Consider the following 21,733-nt stretch of genomic DNA (forward strand, 5'->3'; position numbering starts at 1 on the left):
TGATGCTATTTTATGATTAAGGTATTATAAGCAATCATGATATTAGTACCAAGGGCATAAATGCATTTGCTAAACAAGCTAAAATACCAGCAAAGGAGTTTAAGTTAAAACACTCCTTTCACCCTGGATAATCTCATAAAATACCACCACCAGGGAAACTTACTGATTAAATTTCTAAATTGATTCTTATTTGGGAAGAGATCGGGGAAGGCCTTCTGCCTATCTCACAGAAATTAGGGAGTAGTCTATTGAAGCAAACATCAGAAAGACAGATACCATCTTTAAAGTGAGTGCTGGGGGCAGCTTTTCGGAATCCCTGAAAACCTGATCTGCCTTGCCTGTCAGGTTTTCTCCTCGTGACCTTGTCATGGGTGGAATCATATGTGTTGACTCCCGGCAATCTATAGGTTCAATGCAATCCCTATCAAGCTACCAATGGTATTTTTCACAGAACTAGAACAAATAATTTCACAATTTGTATGGAGATACAGAAAACCTCGAATAGCCAAAACAATCTTGAGAAAGAAGACTGGAACTGGAGGAATCAACCTGCCTGACTTCAGACTATACTACAAAGCTGCAGTCATCAAAACAGTATGGTACTGGCACAAAGACAAAAATATAGATCAATGGAACAAAACAGAAAGCCCAGAGATAAATCCACACAGCTATGGACACCTTATCTTTGACAAAGGAGGCAAGAATATACAATGGGGAAAAGACAATCTCTTTAACAAGTGGTGCTGGGAAAACTGGTCAACCACTTGTAAAAGAATGAAACTAGAACACTTTCTAAAACCATACACAAAAATAAACTCAAAATGGATTAAAGATCTAAACATAAGACCAGAAACTATAAAATTCCTAGAGGAAAACACAGGCAAACACTCTCCAATATAAATCATAGCAGGATCCTCTATGACCCACCTCCCAGAATATTGGAAATAAAAGCAAAAATAAACAAATGGGACGTATTTAAACTTAAAAGCTTTTGCACAGTGAAGGAAACTATAAGCAAGGTGAAAAGACAGCCCCTTCAGAATGGGAGAAAATAATAGCAAACGAGGCAACTGACAAAGAATTAATCTCAAAAATATACAAGCAACTCCTGCAGCTCAATTCCAGAAAAATAAATGACCCAATCAAAAAATGGGTCAAAGAACTAAACACACATTTCTCCAAAGAAGACATACAGATGATTAACAAACAAATGAAAAGATGCTCAACATCACTCATTATCAGAGAAATGCAAATCAAAACCACAGTGAGGTACCATCTCACGCTGGTCAGAATGGCTGCTATCCAAAAGTCTACAAGCAATAAATGCTGGAGAGGGTGTGGAGAAAAGGGAACCCTCTTACACTGTTGGTGGGAATGCAAACTAGTACAGCCGCTATGGAGAACAATGTGGAGATTTCTTAAAACACTGGACTTAGAACTGCCATATGACCCAGCAATCCCACTTCTGGGCATACACACCGAGGAAACCAGATCTGAAAGAGATACGTGGACCCCAACGTTCATCACAGCACTGTTTATAATAGCCAGGACATGGAAGCAACCTAGATGCCCATCAGCAAATGGATGAGAAAGCTATGGTGCATATACACAATGGACTATTACTCAGCCATTAAAGAGAATTCATTTGAATCAGTTCTAATGAGGTGGATCAAACTGGAGCCCATTATACAGAATGAAGTAAGCCAGAAAGAAAAACACCAATACAGTATACTGCCGGGAGCCATTATGGGAGATCCCACCCATGACAAGGTCATGAAGAAAATACCTGATATACAAGGCCGTTCAGGATACAAGGGACCCTCCAGGTTGGCCTCGGCCTCTACCCCACCCGGTATCCTCACCCCTTTTCTGCTGTTGTTCTTGTTCGCCCTGATGCAGATTCTTGTGTTGCCTGCCGAGAGTTCTCCTGCTCCTCTTTCACTGAATAAAGACCAACTTAAAACCCTAATTAATACATCTCCTGGACGCTGGTACCCTATGAAGGGGCCAGGGATGAAGGAAATGCTTCAATTCAAACCCTTTTGTTGGCATTCTGGCTTGTTTGATAAATGTGTGCTCTCATTGCAAAATATGCTCATGATTGTTCTAGACATCCTAAGCACAGTACACTAACAAAAGAAACTATTAAGCATAGGTCCCTCCGCAGGGTGAAAAAGGCTCCACAAATAAAATAGCCACAAATGTGCCTAATAAAAAACACTTTAGATAGAGATTAGCTGGTGACTTCTTGCAGGTAATTAACTTTTAGATTAAAAGCCTGTTTTGTGCCATATCTGCTGTTTGTGCAATCCTCTGCATTTCTGTTCCTTAATAATGTAATCCTATCTAGTTCCCATGGAGATGAAGCCTAATAGAAAGAAAATAGATTAACCACAAAACAGACACGGTCGGCTATTGAAGTTGCTTAAAGTTACAGCAGGTGCAAGCCATAAATTGTCAACAGGCCTGAAGGCCAAAAGATATTATACATAGAGATTAACCATAAAAAAAGGTCCTAATAGGCACAGAGCCCTTCAGGGGGTGAGGAGGCCCTATTAGAGAACACAAAAAATATTCTTTTAAAAGTGGTTATTGGATCAATGTTTAATTGCTGTTAGTGTGCTGAGGTTCTGCAGTGGAAACTATTGTTAATGTAGTTAAAGATCTAGAAAAATAAGAGTTTAGCCCTAGTGTAAAAACAATAGGATAATTGTTCATTTTAACCAGAAGTGCTAAACAGGGGCTGCCTCACCGGAGCTGCAGAGTCTTTGTGTGCTGAACTTTTTAGATAAATTTAGCTGAGAACTTCTGCAAAAAGACTAACCTTTGTGTTAACAGGATTGTATTTCTACTACGCTGCTGTACCATGAGATTGCCACTTTTCTGTTTTCTGCTAAGCTCAAGGCCAGAAGATAATGTACAAAAAATCTATGGGAAAAGACTCTCATAAACAACAAAGTATGCAGAGGACACCTGGTTTCGTGAAGGACAAGCTGATGTAATGTTAAACTAAGTCTGTGTGCTTATCTCCCCCTTTGAAATGTACCAACTCAGGGTATAAAGGCTGCAGTGAAAAATAAAACACTGCCAGACTCTGCTGCACATCCTGGTCTGGTCTCTCCTCTCTCTCTCTCTCTCTCTCTCTCTCTCTCTCTCTCACTCGCTGACGCCATTCATCCTGAGGGTTCCCGTGGATCCTGCTGGGGCTGAACCCCAGCAGTATACTAACGCATATATACGGAATTTAGAAAGATGTTAACGATAACCCTATATGTAAGACAGAAAAAGAGACACAGATGTATAGAACAAACTTTTGGACTCTACGGGAGAAGGTGACGGTGGGATGATCTGAGAGAACAGCATCAAAACATGTATATTATCAAGTGTGAAACAGATCGCCAGTCCAGGTGGGATGCATGAGACAAGTGCTCAGGGCTGGTGCACTGGGATGAACCAGACTGATGGGATGGGGAGGCAGGTAGTAGGAGGGTTCAGGATGGGGAACACATGTACACCCATGGCTGATTCATGTCAATGTATGACAAAACCACTACAATATTGTAAAGTAAATAGCCTCCAATTAAAATAAATAAATTAAAAATTTTTTAAAAAGAATAAAAGATAGAAGAATCAAATCAAGAAAATTAGAAATGAAAAAGGAGAGGTTACAACAAACAATGCAGAAATACAAAGGATTATAAGAGACTACTATGAACAACTATGTGGCAATAAAATAGATAACCTGGGAGAAATGGACAGATTCTTAGAAAAGTTCAATCTTCCAAGACAGAACCAGGAAGAAATAGAAATGATGAACAACCCAATTACAACCACTGAAATTGAAGCTGTGACGAAGAATCTCCCAAAAAACAAAAGCCCAGGACCAGATGAACTCTCCAGGACCAGGAGAACTCTATCAAACATTTAGAGAAGGGATAATGCCTATCCTTCTAAAACTCTTTCAAAAAATTGCAGAGGAAGGAACACTTCCAAATTCTTTCTATGAGGCCACTATCACCCTGACACCAAAACCAGACAAAGGCAACACACAAAAAGAAAACTACAGGCCAATATCATTGATGAATATAGATGGAAAAATCTTCAACAAAATTTTAGCAAACAGAATTCAGCAACACATCAAAAAGCTCATACACCATGATCAAGTTGGGTTTATTTCAGGGATGCAAGGATTCTACAATATATGGAAAATAATCAATGTGATTCACCATATTAACAAATTGAAAGATAAAAACCATATGATAATCTCAATAGATGCAGAAAAATCCTTTGACAAAATTCAGCACCCATTTATGATTAAAACTCTTTAAAAAATGAGCACAGAAGGAACCTGCCTCAGCAGAGTAAAGGTCATATATGACAAGCCTACAGCAAACATTATTCTCAATGGTGAAAAACTGAAAGCATTCCCCCTAAGATCAGGAACAAGACTAGAGTGTCCACTTTCTTTCTCTTTCTTTCTTTTTTAATATTTGTTTGTTTGTTTGTTTTGGCTGCACTGGGTCTTTGTTGCTGCACGTGGGCTTTCTCCAGTTGCAGTGAGTGGGGCTACTCTCTAGCATTTTTGGTGCTCAGGCTTCTCATTGCAGTGGCTTTCTTGTTGCAAAGCTTTGGCTCTAGAGCATGCAGACTCGGTAGATGTGGTGCATGGACTTAGCTGACCCATGTCATACAGGATCTTCCTGGACCAGGGATCAAACCTGTGTCCCCTGCACTGGTAGACAGGTTTCTTAACCACTGGGCCACCTAGGAAGTCCAGCCAGATGATTCTTTTTTTTTTTTTTTTTTCCTATTTCATATATCTCTCTAGCGTTTTGTTTTTTTTTTTCCATTTATTTTTATTAGTTGGAGGTTAATTACTTTACAGTATTGTAGTGGTTTTTGCCATACATTGACATGAATCAGTCATGGATTTACATGTGTTCCCCATCCCAATCCCCCCTCCCACCTCCCTCCCCATCCCATCCCCTCTGGGTCTTCCCAGTGCACCAGCCCTGAGCACTTGTCTCATGCATCCAACCTGGGCTGGTGGTCTGTTTCACCCTTGATAGTATACTTGTTTCAATGCTATTCTCTCAGAACATCCCACCCTCGCCTTCTCCCACAGAGTCCCAAAGTCTGTTCTGTACATCTGTGTCTCTTTTTCTGTTTTGCATATTGGGTTATCGTTACCATCTTTTTAAATTCCATATATATGCATTAGTATACTGTATTGGTCTTTATCTTTCTGGCTTACTTCACTCTGTATAATGGGCTCCAGTTTCATCCATCTCATTAAAACTGATTCAAATGAATTCTTTTTAATGGCTGAGTAATATTCCATGGTGTATATGTACCACAGCTTCCTCATCCATTCATCTGCTGATGGGCATCTAGGTTGCTTCCATGTCCTGGCTATTATAAACAGTGCTGTGATGAACATTGGGGTGCACGTGTCTCTTTCAGATCTAGTTTCCTTGGTGTGTATGCCCAGGAATGGTATTGCTGGGTCATATGGCAGTTCTATTTCCAGTTTTTTAAGGAATCTCCACATTGTTCTCCATAGTGGCTGTACTAGTTTGCATTCCCACCAACAGTGTAAGAGGGTTCCCTTTTCTCCACACCCTCTCTAGCATTTATTGCTTGTAGACTTGGATAGCAGCCATCCTGACTGGTGTGTAATGGTACCTCATTGTGGTTTTGATTTGCATTTCTCTGATAATGAGTGATGTTGAGCATCTTTTCATGTGTTTGTTAGCCATCTGTATGTCTTCTTTGGAGAAATGTGTGTTTAGCTCTTTGGCCCATTTTTTGATTGGCTCATTTATTTTTCTGGAATTGAGCTGGGTGTCCACTTTCACCACTATTATTCAACATTATTCTGGAAGTCCTACCTACAGCAATCAGAGAAGAAAAAGAAATAAAAGGAATCCAGATTGGAAAAGAATAAGTAAAGCTCTCACTGTTTGCAGATGACATGATACTGTACATAGAAAACCCTAAAGATAGTATCAGAAAATTACTAGAGCTAATCAGTGAACTTAGCAGTTACAGGATACAAAATCAATACACAGAAATCACTTACACTTCCATATACTCAGTGAACTTAGCAGTTACAGGATACAAAATCAATACACAGAAATCACTTACACTTCCATATACTAACAATGAAAAATCAGAAAGAGAAATTAAGGGATCAATCTCATTCCCCATTGCAACAAAAAGAATTAAATATCTAGGAATAAACTTACCTAAGGAGACAAAAGAACTGTACACAGAAAATTATAAGACACTAATGAAAGAAACAAAAAATGACATAAACAGATGGAGAGATATTCCATGTTCCTGGGTAGGAAGAATCAATATTGTGAAAATGACTATACTACCAAATGCAATCTACAGATTTAACATGATCCCTATCAAATTATCAATGGGATTTTTCACATAACTAGAACAAAAAATTTCACAGTTCATATGGAAACACAAAAGACCCCGAATACCCAAAGCAGTCTTGATAAGAAAGGAGCTGGAGGAATCAACCTTTCTGACTTCAGATTATACTACAAAGCTACAGTCATCAAGACAGTATAGTACTGGCACAAAAACAGAAATACAGACCAATGGAACAAGATAGAAAGCACAGAAATAAACCATGCACCTATGGGTACCTTATTTTTGACAAAGGAGGCAAGAATATACAATAGGGCAAAGACAGCCTCTTCAATAAATGGTGCTGGGAAAACTGGACAGCTACATGTAAAAGAATGAAATTAGAACACTTCCTAACACCATACACAAAGATAAACTCAAAATGGATTAAAGACCTAAATGTAAGACCAGAAACTATAAAATTCTTAGAGGAAAACAAAGGCAGGACACTCGATGACATAAATCAAAGCAAGATCCTCTATGATTCACCTCCTAGAGTAATGGAAATAAAAACAAAAGTAAACAAGTGAGACCTGATTAAACTTAAAAGCTTTTGCACAACAAAGGTAACTGTAAGCAAGGTGAAAAGACAACCCTCAGCATGGGAGAAAATAATAGCAAATGAAACAACTGTCAAAGGATTAATTTCCAAAATATACAAGCAGCTCATACAACTCAATACCAGAAAAATAAACAACCCAATCAAAAAGTGGGGGAAAGACCTAAACAGACATTCCTCCAAAGAAGACACAGATGGCTAACAAACACATGAAAAGATGCTCAATGTCACTCATTATTACAGAAATGCAAATCAAAACTACAATGAGGTATCACCTCACACCAGTCAGAATGCCCCTCATCAAAAAGTCTACAAACAATAAATGCTGGAGAGGGTATGGAGAAAAGGGAATGCTCTTGCACTGTTGATGGGAATATAATTGATACAGCCACTATGGAAGATGGTATGGAGGTTCCTTAAAAAACTAGAAATAAAACCACCATATGACCCAGCAATCCCACTCCTAGGCATATACCCTGAGGAAACCAAAACTAAAAGAGAAACATGTATCCCATTGTTCACTGAAGCACTATTAACAATAGCTAGAAGGCGGAAGCAACCTAGATGTCCACTGACAGATGAATGGATAAAGAAGCTGTGGTACATATACACAGTGAAATATTACTCAGTCATATAAAGGAACACATTTGAGTCAGTTCTAATGAGGTGAATGAACCTAGAACCTATTATACAGAGTGAAGTGAGTCAGAAAGAGAAAGAGAAATACTGTATTCTAACATATACATATGGAATCTAGAAAAATGGTACTGAAGAATTTATTTACAGGGCAACAGTGGAGAAACGGACATAGAGAATAGACTTATGGACATGGGGAGAGGGGAGAAGAGGGTGAGATGTATGGAAGGAGTAACATGGAAACTTATATTACCATCTGTAAAACAGATAGCCAACAGGAATTTGCTGTATGGCTCAGGAAATTCAAACAGGGGCTCTGAATCAACCTAGAGGGGTGGGATGGGGAGGGAGATGGGAGGGAGTTTCAAAAGAGAGAGGATATATGTATATCTATGGCTGATTCATGTCGAGGTTTGACAGAAAACAGCAAAATTCTGTAAAGCAATTATCCTTCAATAAAAGATAAATTTTTAAAATAAATAAATAAATTTTAAAAAGCTTCAGCTCAGGTGTCACCTCCTTCCAAATCCCTTTTGGACTAAGCACTTTGTCTCTTGCCCCCAAAGCACCAGGTCCAACCTCCCATCATATTGATTCAGTCTATTCATAGGTCTGAGGTTTCCCCACCAGACTGGGAGCATTTCATGTCTGACCCAGAGCAGGCCCAGCAAATCTTTGTAAATCCAAACAGAAGCCAAGACAAGAGCCCCCTGCTGACCTTCCAGGCATATTTGAGGTTCAGATGAACCTCCTGATAGGAAATATTGGGAAATCCCCAAAGCAGTGCCCATGGGCACCCACTGGGTATTTCATAAACAACCAGGAGATGTTTTGGCAGAGGGCCTGCAACACGCTCAGCAGTGAGCTGGGCCCTAAAAGGACACCAATGGGGCCAAACATTAGCCTCCAAGCCCCCCTGACCTTTGGGTGGCCCATCCCAGCAGGGAGACTAATGAGAGAGACTAAGCTGTTTGGAACCAGCACAGCTTAATGATTAAGGTCACAGATCTGGTTCTGTCAGGTCTTGGAGTCACCTCTGCTGACCTCTGGGCCCTTTCCACTGGCACCTGCATCCCAACTCCATGTTCCACCCACTCAGCCTTCATGACAGTGCCTGTCCACTGCTACAGGTCCCCTTCACCCTCCTGAGACAGCCATGTGCAGGCTCATGGGATCTCTCCTGGGATCCTGTTATGGGCTGAATTGTCTCCTCCAAATGTATAGGTTGAGCTCTTAACCCCCAAAACCTCAGAACTGGAGGTAGTGCCTTTAAAGAGGAAATTAAGGCTTAACCAGCTCATATGGGTGAGTACTAACTCAGTATGACTGGTGTCTTTACAAGATGAGAAAACCAGGACAGACAAACACAAAGGGGAGACCATGTGAAGACACAGCAAGAAGACTGAAGGAACCAACCCTGCTGACACCTTAATCTTGTACTTCCAGCCTCCAGAATTGTGACAGGATACATTTCAGTGGTTTAAGGTACCCAGTCTGCCGTGAATCATTGTAGCAGCCCTGGGGAGCTAATACAGTCCCTTCTCCTTGGGTGGATTTTCGGGGTCCTGTCACCCACTTGGAGCAAAAGGTTCCTGGTGGCAAGCAGGGGAGGGAGTCCCCTGGGCTTTCTGCAGACTAGGTTCTGTGTGCAGGGTCACACTCCAGACGTGTGAATGCAGCCAGGGCTCACCCTGCATAACAGCCTTCTCCCCCACCGAGATGTCCCGCCTTCCCTGTAGGACCCTCCATCCAGGGTGGAAGCCACAGGGCAGAGCTTGAGTAAACCTCACCCCTGACCACAGAGGCCTGTGAGGCCCACTTTCTTATTCTCATTAATCCCAACCACTTCCTATACACTGGATATCATCTTGGAGGATCCCGGAAAGGGTGACAAAATCACCAAGACTGAACTTAAAGAGCTTGAGACACCTGACCAAGACTGAGAAGCCACTGACTAAGCGCTTTAAGGCATGAAGCAGTCAATTCAGTTCCCATGGCTGGCCTCTAATTCAGCTTTTCTGGGCTTTTACCTCTCAAAATGGAGCCCCAAAGAGGTCAGACCCGAGTCCCTGAACGTACAAGTATGTGCGGCACAGGCCAGGAGGAAAGCCACTGTGAAAACAGGCTGCTCAGGCCAGGACCCAAGTTTCTCTCTCACTCATCCTCACTCCAGTCCACCCTCAAGGCCTGTCTAATCCTCCCACAAAATGCATTTCTGCTGTGTCTGCTCTGAACCACTTCCACTTCCTTAATCTTTCACCTGAATACCTGGGCAGCTCCCAGCCAGCCCCCCATTCCACTCTGCCCACTCCCTGCATATTCCAAAGAGAGGTCTGATCCTGTCCAGTTCCAGGGGGATAAGCTGGTTAAATATGTAAATAAGATTTAGACAAGAATCTAGGGGTCTGCCCAAGCTCACACACTGACATGGAGGAAGAACTGAATCCAGGTCTGTTGGGTCTTTAGGTCTGTTGGGTCTTTAGGTCTGTTGACCCTGATGCAGGGGTGTTCCCCTGAAGCAGTAGAAATGGTAGAAATGAGACAGGCTTTGGAGTCACACAGACATAGTTTCAAACCCTGGTTCTATCCTTATTAGCTATGTGACCTTGGGGAATCTGTAACTTCTCTGAACCTCAGCATCCTCCTCTCTAAAAAGGATTCGATGCATATTCCACAGCTTGTGTGAAAAGTAAGAAAGGTTTTAAGAAAATAGATGTAAAAACATCAGGGACATAATAAGGCTCTTAGTTTTAATTTCCCCCCAAACAGACCTGGGGTAAATATTTGGATGCAAATAGTTAATTTAAAGGGTGATCCCAAGAAGCATTTTGAGAGGATAAAGGAATGACCCAAGAAAAGTAGGAATGCAAGTATAAAATAGTCATACTTCAGAGATATTACAGGTTCAGCGTCTGACCACTGCCATAAGTAGGTATTGCAATAAAGCAAGTCACACAAATGGTTTGGCTTCCCAGAGCATATAAGTTATGCTTACACTCTGCTGTAATCAGCTAAGTGTGTAATAGCATTATATCTTTAAAAAACAGTGTGCATATTTTAATTTTTAAACATTTTATTACTAAAATTGCTAACCACCATCTGAGCTCTTGGCATGTTATAATCTTTTTGCTGTTGGAGGGTTTGAAATATTGCAAGAATTACCAAAATGTGACACACAGAGACACACAGTGAGCAAATGCTGTTGGAAAAATGGTGCTGACAGATTTGCTCCATACACAGAAGTAAGTCTGTTTTTATTTCTTCATCATCAAGTGCCATGCCTGACAAGAGACCTTAGGAAGACATGCTGATCCAACTGAACAGTAATGAGGGCCTTCTAATGCTCAGCCATTCCCTCCTATCCTCCAAACACTGATGCTGGCTTCACCTACTGCTTGAGCCTTCCACGAGCCACTCTCAAGTGCCTGCAGCTTCCACCATGGAGTCCAGCACAGCCCTGGAAGACAAATTCTCTGCATGGAGACAAGATGTGGGATTGTTGGGTTGGGACCAAGGACATATTTAAGGGATTAAAAAAAATGGAGCAGAAAAGAACTAGGCCAGCAGCTTGAGTGAGCACTGCAAGATCATCTGACCTTCTGGATCAGCTCTTTTCAAGCAAGGACCACCTATAAAGATGGAATACAGATGTCAGAAGATGATGATGCCAAGTGGACAAGACCCAGGCCTTCCATCAGCTTCACTGAGAACAACTTTGTAAACTGAGGCTAAGCATTCCTTCTATGAATGTAGTCAAGGGCCACAGAGTGACCTATGGAAGGGAGAACTGGAGAAGGCAACAAGTGGGAAGCAGGAATCAGCTGAATCTGACCAGACATGCGATTACAGAAGAAAGGAAGGAATGATTAGAACGTGTTGCTGGGAGGAAGTCATCACGAGAGTCCAGACCCCAAGGTCCCACTCCAATCTGTAATCCACTTCCTGTCACATACGGAGGTGGTACTATACATTCTCAGTGTCCAGGTAATAGGGTTCCATGAGCTAAATTTCAAAACTTCCAAGGCTGCAGATCTAGAAGACCAAGACAGAAGGCAGGGGTGGGGACTGAGATCAGTAGCCAGATAGAATGTGTTGCAACACCAATGAAGTCACACCAATGACAACACACAACTGTTATTTCCCTACAGCACTACTTTGATGGCATAATCCTTGTTGAATATTAAACAACAAACTCAGTGTGGCACATGAACCTTATAAAGTTCAGATTATAATCAGACCAGTTCAGAAAAATTGAGAATATGAACTCAGCTTACCCCAGGAACACACCATTATGGGACAACTTTGGTGCCTGACACTAAAAGTCAAGACTTCTTTGACAATTTCAATTCTCTCAGAATATACACATTGAAAGACAATCTAAAAGTTTGTTACCTGCCTGCCCAGAAAGTATATTCACAAAAAAAAAAAAAAAATCTGTATATTGACTAGGCTCATACTCATTAATTTATTTGGGGGACTTTAATCAACAATTTAGGGCTTATGAAGTTACTTTAGCAGTAACAGAAGCCAGAAATTTTCAAATACCTCTCAAAAAGGAGACCCTTAGTCTCTGATAGTGTTAGTTGCTCAGTCGTGTCCGACTCTTTGCAACCCCGTGGACTGTAGCCCTGCCAGGACCCTCCATCCATGGGACCCTCCAGGCAAGAACACTGGAGTGGATTGCCATTTCCTCCTCCAAGGGATCTTCCCGAACCAGGGATCGAACCCAGGTCTCCTGCATTGCAGGCAGACGCTTTGCCTTCTGAGGCACCAGGGAAGCCTGGTGGGTAGATTACAAGTCCCTCAAAAGTCTATGATCCGACAGATTAGGTTAGTAATTCTAATTCCTCAAGCAGTTATGGAATGGTCAAAGAGACCAGGAAAAGCTGACCGAGGAAGGAAAGTTTGGTCCACATGCTTCACCCATAGGCTTTCAATCACTCACACACACAGGCATACCATAGTGTTAGTAAAATAAAGCAGAAAACATGTACACTGAGAAAGCAGAGAGGCTAGAGCTCTGAGTCTCTGATAGGTTAGTAGAAATGGAATCAGCTTTTTTTTCCTATACAGTAATGCAAAACCATACGAAAATAAATAGTTCTACAGTAAAGGTAAATATACAAATGTAAAAACCTGTGTTGCTGTAACCAATTTCTAACTTCACTTTTTATTCTACTATATAATTTAAAAGACAAATGCATAAAAATAACTATACCTATATATTAATGGGTACACAATACATAAAGATGTAATTTATGACAACAGTAACACAAATTGGGAGAGTGTAGAGTTGTAAAGAAGTAGAGTTTCTGTGCAAGTAAAATTAAGTTTAAAATAGGTCATTATAACTTTAGGATGCTTTATGTAATCCCCATGGTAACCACAAAGAAAATATCTACAGTATACACACAATAGGAAATGAGAAGGAAATCAACACATGTCATTACAAAAAAAAAAAAAAAATCAATGAAACACAAAGGCAGGCAGTAAGGGAGGAAATGAGGAGCAAAACAGATATGAGACATACAGAAGACAAATAACAAAATGGTAATAACAAGTCCTTCCCTATTAGTAATTACTTTAAATATGAATATAAATGGATTAAACTACCCAATCAAAAGACAAATATTGTCAGAATGGGTAAAACAAATAGAATCCAATGATATTGTATCTATAAGAGATTTGTTTTAGATCTGATGACATGCACAGGCTGAAAGTGAAAGGTTAGAAAAAGATATTCAATTATAAACAAAAGAGAGTAAGAATGGCAACTTATATCCTGGAAACATACAACCTACTGAAGGTACAAGTAGTACAACATACAACAAGACTGAATCATAAAGAAGTTGAAAATCTGAACATATCTATAACTAGTAAAGAGAGTGAATCAGTAATCAAAAAATCTCTCAGAAAAGATAACTCCAGAGCCAGATGGCTTCACTGGTGAACATTTAAAGAATTAACGGCAATCTTCTTCAAACTCATCCAAAAAATCAAAGAAGAAAGAAGACTTTCAAATTCATTTTTATGATGCCAGCATTACCCTGATACCAAAACCAGACAAAGACACTATAAAAAAGAAAACTATAAACCAATGTAGCTAATGAACAATGATGCAAAAATTCTCAACAAAATATTTACAAACAGAATTCAAAAGAACATTATAAGGATCATATACCATGACCAAGTAGGATTTATTTCTGGAATGCAAGGCTAGTTCAACATACAAACATCAATGCAATAAACACAAACAGGATGAAGAGGGGGAAAAATGACTTGATCATCTTAATTGATGCACAATTATTTTTACAAAATTAACATCTATTCATGATATAAATAAAAACAAAGTAGAAATAGAAGGAAACTAATTCAACGTAATAAAGGCCACATGAAAAGCCCACAGTTAACATTATACTTAATGGTCAAAAGCTAAATGCTTTACCTCTAAGATCAGAAACAAGACAAGGGCCTTCACCACTTCTGTTCAACATAATACTAGAATATCCAAGCCAGAGCAATTAGTCAAGGAAAAAAAAAGGCATTCAAATTGAAAAGAAGTAAAATTATCTCTGTTCACAGATAAAAAGATTTTATATGTTGTAAATCCTAAAGATTCCAAACACAAAAATGTTTAATAAAATTCAGCAAAGTTGCAGGATATAAAAATTGGTTGTGTTTCTATAAATTAACAATGAAGAGTATGGAAAGGAAATCTTTAAAACAATTCAATTTACAATAGCATCAAAAATAATAAAATATCTAGAAATAAATTTAACCAAGGAGGCAAAAGACTTGTGGCCTGAAAGCTATAAAAATTTGATAAAAGAAATTAAAGATACCAATAATGTAAAGGTACCCCATGGTCATGATTGGAAGAATTATTATTGTTAAGATGTCAATACTACCCAAAGGAATCTACAGATTTAATGCAATTTCTGTCAAATTCCAAACAGCAAGTTTTTTTTCTAGAAATAGAAAAATCCATCCTTAAATTTATATGGAATCTTGAGGACTCTGAGTAGCCAAGACAATCTTGAAGAACAAAGCTGAAGGTCTCACACTTTCTGATTTTGAAACTTATCACAAAGCTACAGTAATCAAAACAGTGTGCCACTGGTATAAAGACAGACATATAGACTAATGAAACAGAATAGAGAGCCCAGAGGTAAACTCTCATAAAAATAGCTACGTGATTTTTGACAAGAGTGCCAAGACCATTCAATGGGGGAAATAACAGTCTTTTCAACAGACTGTGCTGGGAAATGTGAATAGCCACATGCAAAAGAACGAAGTGGGACCCTTATCTTATACCACATACAAAAATTAACTAAAAATGCATTAAAGACCCAAATGTAAGACCTAAAGCTATAAAACACTTAGAAGAAAAAATAGTGGTAAAACCTCAAACACTGGATTTGGGAATAATTTCTTGGATATGACACCAAAAGCACAGGAAACAAAAGAAAAAATAGATAACCTGATCATCAAAATTAAAAATGTCTAAGCACCAGAAGACACAATCAACAGAGAGAAAAAGCAACCTATGAAATGGGAGAAAATATTTACACATCATATCTTATAAGGGGTTAATATCCAGAATACATAAAGAACTCCTACAACTTAACAATTTTTAAAAAATTATTTTGTTTAAAAATTGGCAAAGAAGTTGGATAGGCATTTCTCCAAAGATATACAAATGGCCATGCCATTTGTTTATTCAAATATGAAAAAAAATGCTCAACAGCACTAATCATTAAGGAAGTGCAAATCAAAACCATAGTGAGGCATCACCTCACATTCATTAGGATGGCTATTATTAAATACAAACACACACAAGTATACCTCAGAAATGTTGCATGTTCAGTATCAGATCACCACAATAAAGCAAGTCACACAAATTTTTTTATTTTCCAGTGCACATAAAAGTTATTTTAAATTATACTATTATCTATTAAGTATGCAACAGCATTATGTTTATATATATAAATTTATATACACCTGAAACTAACACCACTGTATACCTGAAACTAACACAACATTGTAAATCAACTATATTTCAATTTTTAAAAATCAGAGTTTTTTTAAAAATGATGACTACATGAACAGTGGAGTTCTGATCTGACTGAATAAACAAGATCAATTCCCTGGGTTGAAGATAAAACGTAAGAAAATATTAAGATATCCTCTGTAGACAAAAGTTACAAATTAAACCACTTAAAGCAGTAACTTTCCAGTAGAGAAGCCCTAAGGAGATGATGTGGAGCCCAGGAGAACTGGGCCCAGCCAGACCCAAGGTAATTACTGATCATTTGTCTTTAACAATGCCCACTGGGTACTACTCTCTGGAGGCCAAGAGTAGCTCAGCAGATAATCTGAGTGTGAGGCCCACACACCTCTTTGAAGCCCAAGAATCAGGGAATGAAGCCTCCTTGCTCACCGTGCCTTCCAGGCACAGATGTACTCCTCACACTGCTTTCCATGGGGCTCAAGGTTGTGTCTCTGGCTTTCGGTTGCTTCTGAGCTGTCTGTCCCTCCTTAAGGAAGAACAGCAAGTCAGGAAGAGGCACATTCCTCAAGTTGGTTTGGCAGAAGTCAGAACAACTGGACAGGTCAGTGCCAATGTGGGCACAAGAGGAGACATTCCTCTCTCAATGCTCCAAAATGTATAAGCCCAAAGACATCGCCTCCACTTCTCAAAGATAAGCAGGACAGGAGACCTGTAGAATGCCTTGGAAACCATCTAGGAATCCAACCCCATCACTTTACAGAGAAGCAATCAGAGTACAGAATTTCTAAAACCACACAGGATTCAATTTCTAGACAACCTCACTCAGCCCCTGCCCTGATTCCCTATTGTGGAGTCCTGTCTATTAATTCTATCTGTTTCTAATGCTTATCCTTGACAGAGACATCTGAAAACATTTGCTGGTATTAAGACAGACTCAGGAGCAAAGCAGGTGTCTGCCCACAATGACCTATTTCACATCACATTGAATGTAAGCAACTTAGCAAGGAAGAAACTAGTAGAAATTAAACCTCAAACCGTTCCTATAAACCTCTAAATTAACATCTTTTTTTTGCTGGCAGATGTACAAATATTCTGACATAGACGTTATCTGTAGGTACATGCTATCTTATGTTCTGCTTTCAAAGTCTGTATCATAGACAAATAATATCCAGAAATGAACACATGCTTTCACGTTTAATATCCGTATAATATTCCACTGCACTGATAAATCATAGCTGCAAAGCTATTCTCTTATTGAGTATTTGATTGTCTCAATCTTTTTTTAAATATAAGAATGTTTCAACAAATATCTGAACAAATTACCTTATTTTTCCATAGGATTTGTTTCCTGCTATATAGTTCCAAATGTAAAATGCCTATGTTTACTACATTTACTTAGTTTCTGTAAACCTCTGTAAGTCAGATAACAATACCAATCTATAGTTTGGGGTAGAATTTAAAAGCTAAAATTTAAGTAGTTACTACAGTGCCTGCTCTATAGAATATATTTATTATTAATTTATTACTAATAATAACATATCCATATACTTACTCGGAAAGCATGATCACCTAAATATACCTAAACCTTTCCATTAAAATCTATTTGTATCATATATATATCTTTACTTTAGCCATTACAACTTTCTTTGAGCAAATATTTTATTTTTCAAGTTGAATTAAAAACCCAAAATATCAATTTTATTATTGGTGGGAATGAAATCACCTTTTTCATTGCTTTTTTGGTGGCTTATTTTTAGCAATGACTTGATTTAAGACTTTAGTTATGAGATATTATGCAAAAAAGTTATGTTTTTTCTCCTTTTTTTCTTCTAGGATAACCAATACCAGCATTTCTAGTGAAATGTTACATAAGGAATGATAACAGAGAGCATTCATATCTTGTTCTTTTGAGGGAAAAGGTTTAAGTCTTCCATAAACAAGATATTGAATACATAGTTTACATATTAAGACAAACACTCCTAATGTTTTCAGAGCTTTAATCTATAAAGCAATGATAAGTTTATCTAGATACTTTATCCAAGTCTAATTACATTATTTTGATATTTGGTTAATGATGAATTAGGTTAATGGATTTCCTTGAGTTTAACAGTTAACTCAATGTGTCATTTTCTTAATTCGCAGATATTTTATTTGGGGTATTTATATCTATGAACAAAATTGGTCTAAAATATTTCTTTCATTGTCATTGTTTAGCCTGAATTTAAAATACTTGCCTCTAAAAGTGAACTGAATAACAACAATAATAGTAATAGCCAGGTTAATTGCTTACTATGTACAATGCACTATTCTCTACAAATTATAGGTATTCTCTCATTTAATCCTCACAACACCCTCTTTTAGCAAATATTCCAGATTAACATGCTATGATTTTCTCTATTTTTAAATTTTTTATTACTGAATTAATTATTGGTTCTTAGAAGATTTGAAGACATTGGAATCAGATGCCCCCTTAGAAACTATTTAATAACTTTATGTTTCTATCTCTATTGGCTTCATATTCATGTTCTCTAATTCATTTTGCATCTTTGGGGATATTTCAAACATATGTAAGTAGTCATCTATTGTTTTATTTGACAAGATGTATTAGCCCACAGTTGAAAAGGACATGGCAAGGACTTTGAGTTTTAAATGAGATGAGGAGCCACTGGAGGACTTTGAGCAGAGGAGTAACATCTAACTTATATTTCTTACCATTCACCCTGGATGCCATGTAGAAACAGACAGCTGAGGATCGGATGAGGACAGAAACAGTGAGCCTGGTTAAGAAACTACTGAATAACCTGAATTGAAAAAAAAGTTTGCTTGGGCCACAAAGGCAGCAGTGGTCACAGAGAAAAAGTGGTCCCACCTGGTTACAGTTCAAAGGTAGAAATGACAATATATTGGATGAGGACAGTGATTGATTATTTAATAAGAGGTGTTAAGGATGGTATTAAAGTTTTGGCTTGAGCAGTTAGAAGAATAAGATGGGACTGAGGAAGCAGCAGTTTTGAGGAAAAGATCAGCAACATGGTTTTAGACAAGTCAAGTCTAAGACACCTGTCAGACCTAAATGTATACAGAATGCAGGAAGTTGAGCCTAAGTAAGTTCAAAGTTCAAGGGGAAAATCCCAAACTGGAGAGAAGTCTGGCTGGTATGTAAAGCTTTGGGGCTGATGACACTCCAGGTCGAATGAAGCCACCTACAAACGAGTGTAAACAGAGGAGAGGTGGGGCTGGAGCTGCTGAAGGGACATCCACACAGCTGGAGGTCAGAGGAGGAGCAAGTGAGTAGCCAGTGAGGGAGGAGATGCCCAGATGAAACTGCTTCAAAGCCAAGTGAAAAATGTGCTTCCCAAAGGAGGAAGTGACCAACAGTGCCAGCTCCAGCTTGTTGGGTCTCAGGAGATGGAGCCTGAGCGCTAACCGCAGATGGAGCAACGGCAGCCTTGACAAGGGACACCTCAGGGATTGGTGGAGAGGCCTGGAAAGGGGGCTTTATGAGAGAATGGGAAGGGGGAACTGGAGAACATTCTGAGAACTTTTGTGGAAAAGGAAGGATAGAGAAATGAGTTGACAGCTGGCGGGGAATGTGAGGACAAGGGTGGATTTTTCAAACTGGGGGATGTCTGCAGAAATGGTTCAGAAGCAGTGAGGGGATGGGGGGAATCTTTTCTGTTTTGAGTTAGACTTTTTGAGTTTTGGTATTCTTAAAATGACTTCCCTGGTGGCTCAGTGGTAAAGAACCCCCCTGCCAATGCAGGGGATGCGGGTTCGGTCCCCGGGTTGGGAAGATCCCCTGGAGAAGGAAATGGCAACCCACTCCAGTACTCTTGCCTGGAAAAATCTCATGGACTGAGGAGTCTAGTGGGCTACAATCCACAGGGTTGCAGAAGAGTCGGACACACTTAGCAACTAAACAGCAAAAACAATTCTTAAAATAGGAGTACTTGGAAAGACTATGTTCCTAACCAGTGGGAAATAGTAACAGGAAAATGTTCTTCTCCCATATCTCTGGGGAAGTGGGAGGATGGGAAGGAAAGACAGGATGGAGACTTCTTGGTTTGAAAAGAATGTTAGTCAAGAAAGGACAGAGCTTTGGTCACTGCGCCACAGCTCCCATTCACACTCTACACGAACAAGCCGTCTCTTCCCAGTACAGACAACTTTCTTTACCATGTCCCTGTTCTATCCCTCCTGCCCCACACTCCCTTCTCCTGTCCCCGGGCTGGTCACCCCAGGATTCCCTGATCCACTGACAAGAATGCCCCAAGTTTAAGTTTACCCGGTAGCACTTCTTCAGTCTTTTTGAGAAAATCAAAGCACTGCTTTGAAATCAGACTGACCTGGAATCAAATCCTGATGTCTTTGGGGGAAATTATTCAAACCCTCTCAGCCTCGGTTTACTCATCTGTAAAATAAGAATAATAATGCCTACTTTATACACATTGTGAGGATTAAATACATGCACCCACATACCCATGCTTAGCCCTGTATATGACACACAGTAAGTGCTGATAAATGTCAGCTCCCTAGTCTAAGGGCTGTCACCTTTCCGTTTGACTAGAAGCTTCTTGGGAGCAAGAACAAAGTCCTTTTTTCTCAATGTCCACTGTTTTCTCATCGCTCACATCACCCAGTAAAGAGCTGTTTTAATCAGCACTGGTCAAATGAGGATCTAAACCATATTAAATACATGCTTCCTTTCATTTTTACTTTTCACTGAACAGATTTCTTTTCTCTTAGCCTCTTAGGCTTCTATCTTATGGCTGTCCTTTACCAAAGATTTTTGCCTGTGGGTTGTCAAATACTTGAATCCTTAATTAAAAAAAAAAAAAGCATCAGTAAAATATTACTTCCAAAGGAGCCATTTCTTTTCTATACTAAAGCATAACTCTCAACACAGGCCAAGAGTCTGTGGGCTGGGTCCTGCACGAGCTGAAATCTCCATCCTCACTGGATACTGCCCAGTGGAGCAGAGAAGCTACTTTGCTCCAACAAAATGGTGGCACAGAAAAAGCCTCCCAAGACCATGAGCCCCTTTTCACTCCCTGCCCAGGTCCCAGGTGGGCCATACCCATTCCCATAGCTTTTCCAGACTGATTTCCCCTGTCAGCTATTCATCCCCAAGCAGCGCAGTTAACTCCAAATGCTTCTTTCTCACCCTCCCTCTTTATGCCTTACCTTCTATAGGACGCAAATCCCAACTATGTCTTGTGAAGCACTGAAAATTCATTTGTAACTAATGAAACTTCAGCTATGCTTGCAATGAATTCCAACTCTGAGTTGCTGCCCTGCTGCCCATTCTGTTACTTTGGGCAACATCACACTCGCAGTTCCTCTTTGTTTTCAGCAGGGGCGGCTCTCACCCTCCAGAGGTAAGGCCCTTCCTGGGTCAGCCCTGATGGAAGGGCGGGCTGAGCTGTCCCAGTCAGCAGGCTCTTCCGTCCAGGTGTGCCCTGGCCAACTCCATCCCCAGCATCATCACCAGGACCAAGGTGGCCCAGAACCAGTGATGAGTGGCAGCCAGGGCACCTGAGTCCTGGGCTCCCCGTGGGTGGGGGAGCAAGGGGTGATAAACTACTGGTGGGGAAGAAGGTTTGTGGAGAAGGAAGATGTTTACAAATATTATCCTGCAGTTCCATGTATGTGCCATTGTGGTTCTAGAATTCTGTACAGAAAGGGCCTTCAGGTGGCAATCCTATTGGGATTAAGAGGAAATTACATTCCTATAGCTCTGTACTTAATACTGAGACATCATCACAACAAAGAACGAGAGTATGATGGAAATCTGGGGGCTAACACACCTAAAGTATCCCCGTTGTTGTTGCTACCACACAAGCCTTCTCCTTGGAGATATGGCACATGTGGCTTTGTGGGGCTCAGGGTCAGTAGCATTTGGGTGGCAAAATAGTTAAAACCCTGACTTTTCAGTCTGCTGGGGCCACAGGACTTCCTGGTTGAAGCTTCTCCTTTGATAGGCAGAGAGCCTTCTTTCGGGTTTCTACCAGATGAACACAGAGATGTGAGCTGAGGGGGTGTATGGAGGAAGGAAGGAGACACCACTATCCTCTAAAGCCCGTGCCTGGTCTGGATCTCCC

At 39.8% G+C, this 21,733-nt stretch overlaps 1 protein-coding gene across 2 annotated transcripts in view; it reads right to left on the bottom strand.

The window, feature by feature from the left end:
- Positions 1-21,733, bottom strand: part of LOC133063810 (cytochrome P450 3A24) — an 84,045-nt gene that overhangs the window by 59,336 nt on the left and 2,976 nt on the right. The gene's annotated exons all lie outside the window — the stretch shown is intronic.

The sequence above is a fragment of the Dama dama genome, chromosome 10 (genome assembly GCF_033118175.1).
Source record: "Dama dama isolate Ldn47 chromosome 10, ASM3311817v1, whole genome shotgun sequence".
In the NCBI taxonomy this organism is placed as follows: domain Eukaryota; kingdom Metazoa; phylum Chordata; class Mammalia; order Artiodactyla; family Cervidae; genus Dama; species Dama dama.